Source organism: Lissotriton vulgaris, chromosome 8, assembly GCF_964263255.1.
Source record: "Lissotriton vulgaris chromosome 8, aLisVul1.2, whole genome shotgun sequence".
NCBI lineage: Eukaryota > Metazoa > Chordata > Amphibia > Caudata > Salamandridae > Lissotriton > Lissotriton vulgaris.
Window position 1 is genome coordinate 635,501,618 of NC_141696.1, and position 16,162 is coordinate 635,517,779.

Sequence of the window (16,162 nt, forward strand, 5' to 3'; positions counted from 1 at the left end):
AGGCTCTGATTCTGATCTTTCAGCCGTTATCCCGAGTCTCGTTCAGGTTGACGCTGCGGCTTCTGGGGCTGATGGTCTCCTGCATCCTTCGGGTGCATCACACCAGGTGGCGGATGTGGGCTCTGCAGTGGGACCTAAAGTTTCAGTGGGCCCAACATCAGGGCAACTTGTCCGACCATGTCTTGATCTCGGAGGACACTGCAAGACAGTTGTAGTGGTGGCTCACGGACCGCGATTGGGTCAGCGACCGATCCCTCTCCCTACCCCAACTGGAGCACGTAGTTGTGACGGACGTGTCCCTCCAGGGTTGGGGGGCCACATGGGAGAGGCAGAGATCAGAGGGCTCTGGTCTCCGGCGGAGCCCCGGCTCCACATCAACCTTCTGGAGCTAAGGTGATCTAACTTGCACTGAAGGCATTCCTCCCCTCTGTCCGGGAGAGTGTAGTGCAGATGTTCACGGACAACACCACTGCCATGTGGTACTCCAACAAACAGGGCGGGGTGGGGTCGTGGACCCTATGCCAGGAGGCTCTGCGCCTCTGGCAGTGGCTGGAACATCAGGGCGTGACCCTGGTGGTTCAACACCTGGCAGGTTCCCTGAAAGCCAGGGCGAACGAACTCAGCCGTCGGTGCATGATGGATCACGAATGGCATCTGAACTTGGACGTGACGCAAGGTCTCTTTCAGCAGTGGGGAGAGCCTTGGTTAGATCTATTCGCCACAGAAGAGAACGCGCAATGGCATAAGTTCTGCGAGTTGGAATTTCCAAGGCGACACTCGCTCGGAGACGCGTATTCATCGCAAATGGAGTCGTGGTCTGTTGTACGCCTTTCCGCCTATACCACTTCTGCCCAGAGTGCTGCAAATCAGACTCGACCGGGCCCAAGTCATCCTTGTGGCTCCGGACTGGGCACGAAGATACTGGTATCCCGAGCTACTCAGCATGTCAGTCGATCCCCCTATTCGCCTGCCTCTTCAGGAGGACCTTCTGTCGCAGCAGCAGAGGACAGTCCTCCACCCGTAAAGTAAACAGCTGTTCTGTGGGTGTTTATGGTTGGTTTTATATTTTGGAACTCCCCTGTCCTTCTTATACATTAAAGATGCCCTTCATGTTGTTGAATACTTATTCTGCCCTGGTGGGTTGTTCCCCTTGCCTTTATTAATTTTAGGTTTTCAGGGCCCCTCTACTGTTTTTTGCACCAGTCCTCCACCCGAACCTGTCCAGCCTCCACCTCCATGCGTGGAGATTGAGCGGCGACAGTTGAGGCCATTTGACTTGCCTCCTGAAGTCTGTGAGGTTATTCTGGCAGCCAGGTGTCCCTCCACAAAATCGGTATACGCCTGCAGGTGGAACATATTTGTGGCATGGTGCACAACAAAGGCTGTGGATCCACACTCTGACCCTCTTTCTGAGGTTCTCCTCTTTCTTCTTTCTCTTGCCCAGCTGGGCTCTGCTCTGGGCACTATCAAGGGCTACCTCTCTGCCATTTCCGCCTTCTTAAGGCTCCCTGATCAGCCCTCTTTGTTCAAGTCCCCAGTTGTAAATAGGTTCTTGAAGGGCATCACTCATATGTTCCCACCTGTTGCTTTCGTGATGCCTCAGTGGGACTTGAACTTTGTTTTGACTTATCTGATGTGCGCTCCCTTCGAACCACTTAATAACTGTCCTCTTCGTCTACTTACCCTTAAGACTGCATTCCTGGTTGCCATCATCTCTGCCTGCAGAGTGAGTGAGCTCCAGGCCCTTTCTTCACAACCTCCTTTCCTTTCTGTCCATCTGGACAAAGTTGTGTTGCGGACGCGACCCTTTTTCCTGCCCAAGGTAGTCACAGCCTTCCACATCGGGCAGTACATCACCTTGCCCACCGTCATTCCGCATCCCTCGAAAGAGGAAGAGAGGCTCCACCGTCTGGACCCAAAACATGCGCTCTCATACTATCTGGATCGCAAACGCCAGTTCCGGGTGGATGACCAACTCTTTGTTGGTTACGTGGGCGCTAAGAAGGGACGGGCGGTGCACAAACGGACCATTTCCCGATGGGTTGTCTTGTTCATCAAGGCTTATTATTCACTGGCTAAAAAGGAGCATCCTGTGGGGCTACGTGCCCATTCCACTCGGGCCACGGCGGCTACTACTGCCCTGGGTCGGGGAGTCCCCTTGCAGGACATCTGTCATCCAGCTACGTGGGTCTCGCTGCACACGTTCGCAAGACACTACTGCCTGGACAGCCAAGTCCGGAGAGATGGCTCTTTTGGACGTTCCGTTCTCCAGGACTTTCTGGTGTGATTATTGGTTCGCAGGCCCACCACCGGGGTTGGTATTGCTGGGGTATCTATTCTAAGGTAAGGAATCTAATACTAACCTGTTTCTTTCAGATGCACAAGTTACTTACCTTCGGTAATGATATATCTGTAAGAAACAGTAGTTGGTATTGGATTCCTTACCGCTCCACCCATCCTCCCCGTTCTGCGAACCGATATCTAGGGCTAAAGGTCATCCCCTTTCAGGGCCCTAGTTTCATGGCACCAGTGTTGGTTTTTTTCATGGCTGTGTGTTTCTGGCGCGGAAAAGCTGTGTATAAGACCCGACGTCAGCGCGCGAGGGCATCGTCTAAGTACTTCAGCGACGTCATCCTGGCGCCGATGCCGACGACATACGCGGAGCTGCAGACAACGCCTACCGACGCGAAGGGGTACTGCTACGCAAAAATGTCCCCATCCAGACTGACGCCTGGGGATATTCTAAGTTAAGGAATCTAATACTAACTACTGTTTCTTACAGATGTATCAATACCGAAGGTAAGTAAATTGTGCGCCATTCCCACTGCTTTCTGGTTGTAGGAAGGTGGAATCTGACTGCATGGTTACCCCCACTTTTTTTCTGGGGTTTTGCTGGTTTTCGACTAGTCGGACTGTGATCCTGCTAATCAGGACCCCAGTTTATCTGCTTTCTCCCTAAATTGATTGCATGTGCTTAAGGTACACTCCAGATTGAATTCTGAGGTACCCTTATAAGTCCCTAGTATATGGTATACTATGTACCTAGGGCATGGGTACCATAGAGGCCTCTCATGGGCTGCAGCATGTATTGTGCCACCCCTGAGAGACCATTTAAACTGACACCACAGGTCTTCTACTGCAACCTGTGTATGGTGGTGAATGCACCCCTTACTTAGATATAGGTTCAGCGCCGCGGAATACCTCCACTTCCAGATCCGCACCGACCCCAAGACGACCCTCAGAGGCACCCTCATCTACAGACCCCCGGGACCGCGTTCACAGTTCTGCGATGACATCACGGACTTCATCAGCCCACACGCCCTCCCCTCCACCGATTACATCCTCCTCGGGGACCTCAACTTCCACCTGGAGAACAACAACGACCGCAACACCACCACCCTGCTGGACAACCTCGCCAACCTCAGACTCAAGCAGCTGGTCAACACCCCCACCCACTACGCCGGCCACACGCTCGATCCTATCTTCTCCTCCAGCAAGCACGTCTCCTTCAGTCACTCCACCGTACTCAACTGGACAGACCACAGCTGCGTCCATTTCAGCTTCGCAAAGAACACGGTCCACCACCACCCGAAGCAGGTTCCCCACAGGAACTGGAGCAAGATCACCGCCGACCAGCTCGCCACCTCCCTCAGCCAGAACCCACCCGTCAGAACAACGGACCCTAACACAGCAGCCTGCAGCCTCACGCAGTGGCTGACCACAAGTGCTGACGACCTCGCCCCACTGAAGGACCCACTCACCAGACCCAGAAGCAAGAAGGCTCCCTGGTTCACAGACGAACTCAAGGACTCCAAGAAGGCCTGCCGCACCCTCGAGAAGACCTGGCTCCTCAACAAGACCACCGACAACATGACCGCCCTCAAACTCGCCACCCGCAGACATCACCAGCTCATCCGCACCACAAAGAAGAAATCTCTGAAGGAACGACTGAACGAGAACGCCCATGACAGCAAGGAGCTCTTCAACATCGTCAAGGAATTCTCCAACCCCAGCACCGGCAACAACGACATCACCCCCTCACAGGACCTCTGCGACTCCCTCGCCTCGTACTTCCACCGCAAGATCTCTGACATCCACAACCGTTTCAGCGCTCAACCCCTGCACCCACCGGTCGAACCTACGCACCCAGCCGCCATCCTCCAGACATGGACCGAGGTGACCCCCGAAGACACGACCAGCATGATGAACACCATTTACTCCGGATCGCCGACCGACCCGTGTCCCCACCACATCTTCAACAAAGCGGCCCCCACCATCGCACCCCATCTCCGAGACATCATCAACACCTCCTTCAACACAGCCACCTTCCCTGAGAGCTGGAAGCATGCCGAGCTCAGCGCACTACTGAAGAAACGAACAGCGGACCCGACCGACCTCAAGAACTTCCGCCCCATCTCGCTCCTTCCCTTCCCGGTCAAAGTCATCGAAAAGGTCGTCAACAAGCAACTGGCCGCCTTCCTCGAGACGAACGGATCCCTCGACCCATCGCAGTCCGGATTCAGAGCCAATCACAGCACCGAGACCGCCCTCATCGCAGCCACTGACTACATCCGAGCCCTGCTCGACAACGGTGAAACAGCGGCACTCATCCTCGTAGAACTCTCCGCTGCATTCGATACTGTTTGCCACCGCACCCTAGTCCAACGACTCAACGACACCGGCATCCAGGGGAAGGCCCTGGACTGGATCACCTCATTCCTCTGCGGAAGAACACAAAGAGTACGCCTCCCGCCGTTTCGCTCGGAGGCCACCGAAGTCATCTGCGGCGTCCCGCAAGGATCTTCGCTCAGCCCCACTCTCTTCAACAATTACATGAAACCACTAGCTGCCATCGCTCGCAACCACAACCTGAACATCATTTCCTACGCCGATGACACCCAGCTGATCCTCTCCCTCACCAAAGACCCGACACCGCCAAAGCGAACCTTCACGAAGGGATGAAAGACGTCGCCGAATGGATGAACAGCAGCCGCCTAAAGTTGAACACGGACAAGACAGAAGTCCTCATCCTGGGAACATCCCCCTCCGCATTGGACGACTCCTGGTGGCCCCCAGCCCTAGGCACCGCACCCAAGCCAACAGACCACGCACGCAACTTGGGCTTCATCCTGGACTCCTCCCTATCGATGACCAGGCAAGTCAACGCTGTCTCCTCATCTTGCTTCCACACACTCCGCATGCTCCACAAGATCTTCCAATGGATTCCCACCGAGACAAGGAAGACGGTCACCCAGGCCCTCATCACCAGCAGACTGGACTATGGAAACACCCTCTAAGCCGGAACAACAGCCAAGCTTCAGAAGAGACTCCAGCGCATCCAGAACGCCTCCGCCCGACTCATCCTGGACGTCCCCCGACGCAGCCACATCTCGAGCCACCTGAGAGACCTACACTGGCTCCCTGTCAACAAGAGGATCACGTTCAGACTCCTCACCCACGCACACAAATCCCTCCACGACCTGGGCCCTAGGTACCTCAACGACCGCCTGACCTTCTACATGCCCACCCGCCAGCTGCGATCGGCGAACCTCGCCCTCGCCGTCGTGCCTCGCATCCAGAGAGCCACCACCGGAGGAAGATCCTTCTCCTACCTAGCGGCTAAGACATGGAACTCCCTGCCCGTCCACCTGCGACTGACCTAGGACCACCTCGCCTTCAGGAAACAGCTAAAGACCTGGCTGTTCGAGCAGTAGCAGACCCCCCTCCCCACGCGCCTTGAGACCCTTCCGGGTGAGTAGTGCGCGATATAAATGCCATGATTGATTGATTAGGTTCTCTGTATCTACCTTATATCACTACACATATAAACCTATCAGTCACCCCTATAGCAGGCTTTATCAATCCTGAAGGCAGGGTGCTGGGTTTCATGTGAGAAGGTGCCCATGCATGAGCAGAGCCCCTCTGCAGCCTTCGGAATCTATTCCCCGGGGTTGTTCTGTGATGCAGCCAACCATATACTCTTAAGTGCATTATAATCTTGCGGTAAATGCTAACTTTAAAACAGCTGCATGGAAACATGTCGTGTTTGGTGTCAAACACCTTGGAGTCATACCCCCACACCCGTAACTGGTGTGGGAGGTATTATTCCACCCTCCTAGAGGGAGAAATATGACTACACCGGTACACCTCGTACCAGCTTTACAGAACCAGGCACAGACACGCGTCTGCCCTCCTGCTGCGGAGTCAAGCTCGAGCAGGGAAAGGCATGACAATAGGCTTCCTGTCGGGTCTGGTGTCCCTGTGCATAGTCCAGTTGAAACCGGTTGCAGGAGGCATTGGCTTCTGCTCTGGCGCAAAACTGGACAAAGGACATGGGTTTAGCCACCACTCTAGCCTGACCCTCCCATAGGTGGGTCCCCAGAGTTTGTCCCACCCCTTCCTTGGGTATAAAGTAGGAACCCCTGACTATAGGACTTTAGGTTTACCTGGACGAAACTCTGCTACAGAAACCAAGTACCTTCTACCATCTACACTACGCTGGATGACTGAAGAATGACTGAAGAAGCTCCCTTGGAGTAAAGGAGTTACTCCCCTACTAAGCAGGCACCAAAAACGTATCTGACCGGTGTGCATTTCCAAAGCTTTCTGCAACACAGGAGGTGGGTTTCCAAGTAACCCAGTGGTCGACTAGTGCTCTCAGCAATCCTGAGCCCACAGCCCTCGTGGGGACTGTGCCACCTGAACCCCTGGACACTGTCTATTTGCAGCAGCATATGCTTTTCGGCGATCCCTGAGGCTGTGCTTTGGGCTACTTGTAGTCCTGACCCTGAGCAGTGTTTCCACCGAAGAGAATGGGCCTACACTCCACAAGTTTTCCGTGGGCTGGTATTTTGTGATTCCACTCTGGTTCCCTTCACGATCCCTGGTCCGTTGGCCTGTGGGTCCCTGTGAAGGCAACTTTAACTTTCCGTGGGCCTTCCTGGTTGCTCCAGACGTGCCCTGACTCTCCAATGCTTGGAGAGTCCCCAGAACCTTGCTGGTCCTTACCGAAGTATCTTTCCTCTGACCACGTGGGTTGCAGTTGCCAAGACTTGTTGGTGTTCAATCAGGACACTGACCCCCTCTCCCCCTCCCTCCGCACTCTACATCCTTCATGGGACAGCTCACCTCCGGACTTTGGTCATCCTCGACGTCTACTGGTCCCCGTGGCTGCAGAGTCGAGCTTCATCTCTTCTCACCTGAAGCACCCGACATCAGTGGGCATTCGTCTACCGAGCCTCTGGTCACCCTGAAGTGACCCAGACTTTGTCCCCTCTGCTTTCAGCTTCTTCTCAGCTCCGATCAAAGCTTGGATCACACCGGACACTTCATCTTCCCGGCAGCAGCACTTTTTGGCATCACGCCATTGAAATAAACAAGCTTTTCCGACACCAATTGACCCCTATTCACCCAGCCCTCCTGGGATAGGTAACACAGGTACCTTGGTACTCTCAAGGGTGCTGGCCTTAGAACCTTCTATGTTCCAAAGGGTTTGCTTGAAGTCCTCTACTAAGTGTCCTTAATCTTTGAAATTCCAACTGCGACTTTCTCATAGAGTTGTACGGAGTTTGCGCCTGATTTCTCACATTGCACACGTCCTACGTGGATCCTCTGTCGCTTCCCTGGGGGTCTCCGCGATTCAACAGTCTCTAGTCACTGTCTAACCTTTACAAGATAATGGTGCAACCCAATAATCACCACCAGACCTGGGTACAATGCGCCGTGGATCGCCGTGAGACACGCCTCGGGCGTGCCCCTGCTCTTTGCCCTGCCCGGCCTCTGCCACCCGTTAAAAGCAGGAAGGGTCCCACTAGTGCGGACCGCCATTAGATCTCTGAGGCCCTGGCTCTGAGTGCCGCCTCCAGTCACCTTGCCGGCCCAAACCGCTCCCCGCATGCAGAGACCTGCCGACGCGAACAACTATCAGAGCCCAGTCTCGTGCCTTTGCTTGGAACAAGCCCTCCCACCACACTTCTCTGCCCGATTCGGATGCCTTCTCCAGATGCAGGAACGCCCGCCGCAAGTTGAGAATACTGCAGGTACTGTCCAACTATGCTCTACATACATCCTATGATTTGCCACAAACGAGGTGCCGCCATTTTGCAGATGTGTTTTCCTGCAATGTAGACCCTCCTTTAAATGATCACGTTACCATTGCCGCCTCTTTCAGAGGGGAGAGCCCTGCGGTGGCGGCCGGAGAGGAGAGAGCCCCGGGTCCCAGGAGGGGCCCCGCGTGAGGTGGGGCAACAGTGGTCGAGGCTGCCAATAGCAGCGCGGGGCTCCCGTGATGGAGAGAGCCCTGCGTTGTGCTGTACATGACCGCCCCAGAGCCTGCCCGAGTCGGTGAGTGAGGGCGGGGGCGGGAGACATAGCCGGTACTCCTCTTCAGGGTAGCCCCGCTTAATAGAGGGCTGCCCCAACAGTATTGGCATATTGTTTAAAGGGCCCGTGCCCTGCTACTTACCTAGGCACCATAGTGGTGTCATCGGCCCCGGATGCCAGTGGGCCGCTCCGACGTTCTGCATATTTGTTTCCAGAGCCCAGAGGGGTCCAATTGTGCGCAGTATTTGCTTCTAGAGCCTAGGTGTCTCCAAGGCTTCCCATTATTCCTAGAGCCTAGATGGCTCTAAACACTTCGCATTAATTACTTTTAGAGCCAGATGGCTCCAACGTGTGGCGCAGTTGTTCTTAGGGCCAGTGAGAACCCATGCCGCAGTTTACATTTCACAGCTGCCCAGCAAGTAGTGGGCAGCTGCACCGTTTAGGTTCACTCTTTTAGGGGGACATGTGCTTTTGAACCCAGGAGTGAGATGCACTTCTTCATCCCTACCTTGGCCTGCACAGCTGCGCAGCACTTCGTGCCAGCTGCAACGTTTAGGCCTTTCCTTGAAGATTCCCAGCTGCCCAGCAAGTAGTGGGCAGCTGGCACGTTTAGGTTTGCGCCAAGTGCGCCCCCGTGACTGTTGCTGCATTGGCAGCGCGCCCTGACTTTGTGGACAGAGGGCATTTGAGCTCCTTAGAGATGGCCAGTTGGCCCAGGGGACTATTAGGTTTGTAGGGCGCAAGGCCCTAATGTCTTTTTTATAAAGGTGCTAGGAAATGTAATGTTTGTAGTATGATTTATGCTTATAGATGTGCTTTTATGCTTACTAGGTTTTACCTACTGTTTTATTTCTCTACTGTGGTCTAGGTTTGATTTATTCCCTACTGCAGCTTATGTTACGGAGTTTATTTCCTAATGCAAGTTATATTTAGGAGTGTAATTCCCTTATCCTGACTTAGAAGTAAGGGTCCCTATTTGGACAAAGGTGAATACCGTTGCCAACTAGAGACCCCCAAATCTAACATGTGGCAACAAGGGAGAAGAGCCATACTGCACAACAGGAGAATGGATGCTGAGACTGGCCCCAGAACGACTCCACCCCACTAAAAGAATCATCCGGTATGTGGAAAAGTGGTGAGGGTGCTAGGTCCCTACACCACTGGTTCGGGAAGACCTGGACACCAGAGAGACTAGTACTGATATAGGCCTGGTCTATGCTGCCAAAAAAACAGCAAAATAGAGTTTCCTCCTACTTTGCCATTACAGCAGCCAAATACTCACAGGTGCCGACAACAGGGGAACACAACATGGCGAACTGCGCATCATCCTCTGCATGCAAGAACCTACTTTGATAATATCTGGATTGCTGATGTGCAGCGTACTATAAACTTCTGTGAATCGTAAACAAAAAAAAATCGAATTACTGTGTGCTTCATGTCCTGGAATGGCCTGTGCTAGGCTCTTACCTTAGAGACGGGGCAAACTCATGGCAACAGAGAGAAAACAGTTCTGTCCCCCAAACTGATGCTGTTTGTTCCCATTTAGTTCTCTCTTTGTTTGTCTACTTCCTTTGCTCCCATCCCCTCTCCCCTGAATCTCTCCCCTTGCCGGCTACACCACCCAGCCCCCTGCCCTTTTGTGCCCTGTTACTAAGCACTCCATCTCCCCTTGTTTGGGAAAGATCTAATATTTATACTCTCGTGTCTCAGCGAACCCGCTGAGAGTCCACAGCACCAAGGGAGCCACTCACAGTTGAGGTATGGTAGGGAACCCCTTGCCAAAGCACCCCCTCTCCCCTTTTTGGGGAAGGATCCAGTATGTAGGCCTTGAAGTCTCAGAGACCCCTCTGAGAGAGTCTACTGCATATAGGGAGCCTCTCGCAACAGAGATGTGGAAATGATACCACTTCCCCTGGGACCACAGCTTACCGGACTTTGGACGCAGCTTTGACTCGTCTTCTGGTTTGTGTCCCGTCACCCTTTCCTCCCCCCCCTCCTCTTTCCATGCTGTCGCTCATCCTCCCCTTTTCCTCCTCCATTCTCTACTTCCCCATCTCCTACCCCCCTCCCCTGAATCTGCCCCCTTGCCTGCTTTTTCCCTTTTGTACATATGTCCTTCTTGTTTGTCTCGACCTTTCATGTAACTGTTGCCATGCTCTAATAACTGTGTGTTGGACCCGGCCCTTTTGGCAGGTTCACCCGAGACTTTTTGCTTTTTCCTAGCCTGTTTCTGGAACCTGGTGGTGGTGATTTTAGGCCTCTGCGCACTTTTTCACTGTGGTACAGTGTAAAGTGCTTGAGCTCTCTGTGTATGTGTGGTGAGTGACCTGCCCTCCCATAGGAATGAATGGGGAATATGTATGCCCATGGTAGTTCCTGATGTGTGGGGAGTGCAGGGTCGAGTTTGATATGTACGAACTCGTGAGATTGAATGCTGTGTAATGATAAATGCGGCATGACTGTGTCTAGTGTAGAAGTGCCACTTTTAGAAGTTGCTAAACAAAGAAGATGTACCTTCACAACCACTTAGTTTGAAAAATTATTTAGAACGGAAATAAACGCAAATCGATCCGTTATTCCTAGCCTTTGACTTTGGCTAATTAGTATTTAATTATTCAACACTTTTATAAAGAGAAGGACATGTAATCAACTCAACAGAGAATACATTTTGGTGATGTCCTACTAGCAATACACAAAGCAACTAAAGAAATCACAAATCAATTATACACATTTGCAAAAAAGAATATACACAAAAATCACAAATCTTATCAACAACATCAACAACTATAACATGTAGTGATCTAATCATCTACCTGGTGAAAACAGTTGGAATATGATGAAACCATTCTTGCATGTTTACACAATTCATGAGACAAGAGAATGCAACTGTTACAAGTACAATTACAAATTGATGCAAAGATTTCTATCATTCGAGATTCAAGCTATACTTAATATAGTGGCCGACGCGTTTCAAGTCTCGGTTTTTGGAATTACCGGACTCTCATCAGGGCTGGATGAGTCTTTCGGAAGTAAGCCAACTGTTTACAAGAAAAACAAAGAAACTGATTGGAACTACTCTTCCCAGACAGTCTATAACACAAAGCAGTCATTTAAACGTGAAAAAAATGCTTCATACCTGGTCAGTGACCAGCGGGAATTAAGCGTCTCCTGTTAAACGTTTATGCAGTGCTCACCTGTAATTAACAAGGTGACAGAGGCTAAGTCGGTTTTAAGACAATATAGAAGCCCAATAAAGGTTTAGTAAAAAGGCGGGGTTTACCTAGTGTAGGCTCACACAGGGCATACCGTCTCCAATTCTCCGTGCTCTAAGGGACAACGTGGCAAGTTTTTACATCAACTCTGGTGAAAAAGGATTAAAAAACAAAGCCTAACGTTAAAAATTGCATGCGACTGCTGAGGGGCGCATGAAGCGCTCGACAAACCAGTACTTACGTGAGTGAATAATAAATTCATGTCACGAGTTAGGTGGGTGCGGGACAGCGCCGATATTAAGGTTCTGAAAAAGGGAAAAGAAACCGAGTTGGAAGAAACAGCCAACCGAGTGTGGACTCGTCAGCGTGTCCGTTATTTAATGAAAGCGGCGGAAACGCGCTTACCTTAAAGATGTGGTTAAGTCTCAGAAATGAATGTCTCCTACTCAGTCAAAGTGAGGACCGACCTCCATGCTACCTTCTTCGTTACTACTTGGTAACTACAGACTGGAGTCACGTGACGGGGGCGGAGCTAAGCCACTTGGTCATGTAAGTGCATTCTGGGAATTGTGGTCCATAGGTGTCTGATAACTATTGTTAAATTTATCGCTGGTCGCCAAGTATTTTACCCATACTAGAAGTGATCGGTGGAAGGGGTCCAAACAGTGGATTATACCCTATTCAGCTCGCTCATGGAATTCAACCCTTTGTTTATGCTATCGAACTTCATGATTAAATACGCCTCTTTGCGTAGTAAGGCACTGTCCACGCACACTGACAGTGCCTTACTACGCAAAGAGGCGTATTTAATCATGAAGTTCGATAGCATAAACAAAGGGTTGAATTCCATGAGCGAGCTGAATAGGGTATAATCCACTGTTTGGACCCCTTCCACCGATCACTTCTAGTATGGGTAAAATACTTGGCGACCAGCGATAAATTTAACAATAGTTATCAGACACCTATGGACCACAATTCCCAGAATGCACTTACATGACCAAGTGGCTTAGCTCCGCCCCCGTCACGTGACTCCAGTCTGTAGTTACCAAGTAGTAACGAAGAAGGTAGCATGGAGGTCGGTCCTCACTTTGACTGAGTAGGAGACATTCATTTCTGAGACTTAACCACATCTTTAAGGTAAGCGCGTTTCCGCCGCTTTCATTAAATAACGGACACGCTGACGAGTCCACACTCGGTTGGCTGTTTCTTCCAACTCGGTTTCTTTTCCCTTTTTCAGAACCTTAATATCGGCGCTGTCCCGCACCCACCTAACTCGTGACATGAATTTATTATTCACTCACGTAAGTACTGGTTTGTCGAGCGCTTCATGCGCCCCTCAGCAGTCGCATGCAATTTTTAACGTTAGGCTTTGTTTTTTAATCCTTTTTCACCAGAGTTGATGTAAAAACTTGCCACGTTGTCCCTTAGAGCACAGAGAATTGGAGACGGTATGCCCTGTGTGAGCCTACACTAGGTAAACCCCGCCTTTTTACTAAACCTTTATTGGGCTTCTATATTGTCTTAAAACCGACTTAGCCTCTGTCACCTTGTTAATTACAGGTGAGCACTGCATAAACGTTTAACAGGAGACGCTTAATTCCCGCTGGTCACTGACCAGGTATGAAGCATTTTTTTCACGTTTAAATGACTGCTTTGTGTTATAGACTGTCTGGGAAGAGTAGTTCCAATCAGTTTCTTTGTTTTTCTTGTAAACAGTTGGCTTACTTCCGAAAGACTCATCCAGCCCTGATGAGAGTCCGGTAATTCCAAAAACCGAGACTTGAAACGCGTCGGCCACTATATTAAGTATAGCTTGAATCTCGAATGATAGAAATCTTTGCATCAATTTGTAATTGTACTTGTAACAGTTGCATTCTCTTGTCTCATGAATTGTGTAAACATGCAAGAATGGTTTCATCATATTCCAACTGTTTTCACCAGGTAGATGATTAGATCACTACATGTTATAGTTGTTGATGTTGTTGATAAGATTTGTGATTTTTGTGTATATTCTTTTTTGCAAATGTGTATAATTGATTTGTGATTTCTTTAGTTGCTTTGTGTATTGCTAGTAGGACATCACCAAAATGTATTCTCTGTTGAGTTGATTACATGTCCTTCTCTTTATAAAAGTGTTGAATAATTAAATACTAATTAGCCAAAGTCAAAGGCTAGGAATAACGGATCGATTTGCGTTTATTTCCGTTCTAAATAATTTTTCAAACTAAGTGGTTGTGAAGGTACATCTTCTTTGTTTAGCAATAATCGGCCCTACCTTCCTTCCCCAAACCTGCTGGGCCAATCCCCTTCTTTGAATAACTTTTAGAAGTTGGCATATTTGTGTAATTTGTTTCTGGCGTGTGATTGGCTGGTGAGCCTGGTCCAGGAGTGCCTGGGCCTGCTTGTGGATTGACTGTCTGGTTTGAGGGTGACAGGGGCTGGGGAGCCCCAGGAGGTTGTCTGAGTCAGCCCGTGGATGAAAGGCTGCATCTGCTGCCAGGGAAGTGGGAGGAGATGGCACCTGGGAGTGACTAGGGCTGTGCCTGCCTGACCACAATGCTGGCTCCACCTCCCGCTGGGCGACTGTCACCTCTGTCCCTGACACTGAAGAGAGTTCCCTAAAACCAGTTCTAGCTGGTTCTCACACTGCCTGCACAAAGACTTTTCTCTGTATAAGAAGGGGCTGTGTCCCCTTCCAATTTGTTCTTGTTTTCTAACTTGAATCCTGCCAGGGGCGTGCTGCTGCTTGGGCCTAGTGGAATCCCTGGGCCCTGCCCAGCCCCTGGACACCTGATGGACCCCTGATGAATTTGTCCTGGACCCCTGAAGGACCCTTTTCTGGACTTTGGTTGCCCTAGCGCTGGGAGCGCTTCTTGGGGGTCTGCCTGAGGCTTATATCGCTTGGAGCGCTTTATCTTGCCCCCGAGCGCTTAGTAGCGCTTTTATTTTTTTTATATTTTAAATTGCAGGTGCCACCCTGCTTCTGGTTGCACTAGCGGGTGCTCCGCCCGCTTTATATTGAAATTGAGGAGGGAGCCTACCCCTCGTGTGTCCCCGCATTCACCGCCGCGTCCCGTGTGCCAGAGATCGCGAAAACGGAAGTCAGGCAGACCCGCCCGTGACGGGGGCGGGACCTGCCTTCGAGGAGGAAGGGGTGGAGAGAGGAAGAGGGAACATGGCGGCTGGGCGGCAGGGCTCCCGTGAGCTGAGGGAGCCCTGCAGCATCTGAAGGAGAAGCCGCCCGGAGAAACTGGAGATGCGCCGGTCTGTGCGGGGCTCCCGTGAGAGAGGGATAGCCCCTGCAGGCGCCACCGAGTGCTGCGGGAAGGCGGAGGGGGGCTCGAGGCACATAGCCGGTGCCTGCCCCCACCGCGTATGCTGAAGAAGTTTCTTGTTGGGTGCCTCGAGGCACCGTGCTCTGTCCTAGTCTTGAGCGGCCCCGTCCGGCAGCGGGCCGCTCCCACCTTGCCCCGCATTCTGTGTCGAGCCCCCGAGGCTCCGGGGGCATGTGCAATTCAGAGCCCAGAGAGGCTCTTGCTGGCATTTTTAGCATTCTGAGTTCCCCGAGGGGGACTCCAACGAGGGCAGCATTTAGATGGGGCGTAGGCGCACATGGTCGGTGCCCGCCCCCCTCCTGCCTGCAAGTGTTATGTTTAGAGGCCAGTGGGGCTTGGGGGACACCAGTGTTTTTAGAGCCTGTGTGGCTCCAACGGTTGTGTCAGGTCAGAGCCTGTGTAGGCTCCAATGGGGGCACGAGTGCTTCAGAGCCTGTGTGGCTCCTACAGTTGGCGCAGTTTGCGCCTAAGGGTCAGTGAGGACCCTGTTGCAGTTTGGACTCACAGCTGACCAGCAATTAGTGGGCAGCTGCACCGTTTAGGTTTTGGGATGTTCTCAGGTGCCCAGCAAGTAGTGGGCACCTGCTACGTTTAGGCTTGTGCTTGGACTGGCGCTGCATGGCAGCGCGCCCTGACATTTGGACACAGGGCGTCTTAGCCCCAACAAGGCCAGTTGGCCTAGGGACTCACTGCCACAGGTGGTGGCTTATGTGAGTTTTGCGCAATTGTATGGTTATTGCACCTCTGAATGTGTTTTCTTGCATCATGTGTTATTCCTGCACCTCTGAATGTTTTTAGGCATCATGTGATTTTTGCGCTATTGTATTGTTCTGGCACCTCTGAATGTTTTTAGGCATCATGTGTCTTCCTTTTCCCTGCGCTGGTCCTCTGAATGTTTGTCATCATGTGTCTTCTTGCGCTGCACCTCTGAATGTATTTTAGTGCATAGTGTGCTTTGTTCTTAACACCGCTGAATGTGTAGTTTTATGCATCATGTGTTTTCCTTTATTACTCCTCTGAATGTGTTTCATGCATCATGGGTAATGTGTTCTTATTTATACTCCTAGGTGCTGTGTGATACTTAGGTGGTTGTTCTTTTTAGTACAGATGGTCCTAGTGAGGTCCTGGTTCCTGTTACCAGTGGTTACTGGTTGTGTGCCATAGTTGCTAATTTGTGCTACTATGATGTTTATTATTTATTATTCTTAAGTTATTTTATAATCACCTTGTGTGGAGTTCCTTTTGTGGTGTGCCTAGTATGTTGTTGCTGTTGTGTGCTGGCGCAAATGCTTT

General features: G+C 51.3%; 1 protein-coding gene across 1 annotated transcript in view; it reads left to right on the top strand.

Moving 5' to 3' along the window:
• POLA1 (DNA polymerase alpha 1, catalytic subunit) overlaps positions 1–16,162 on the top strand; it is a 2,033,948-nt gene that overhangs the window by 750,875 nt on the left and 1,266,911 nt on the right. The window lies entirely within an intron of this gene.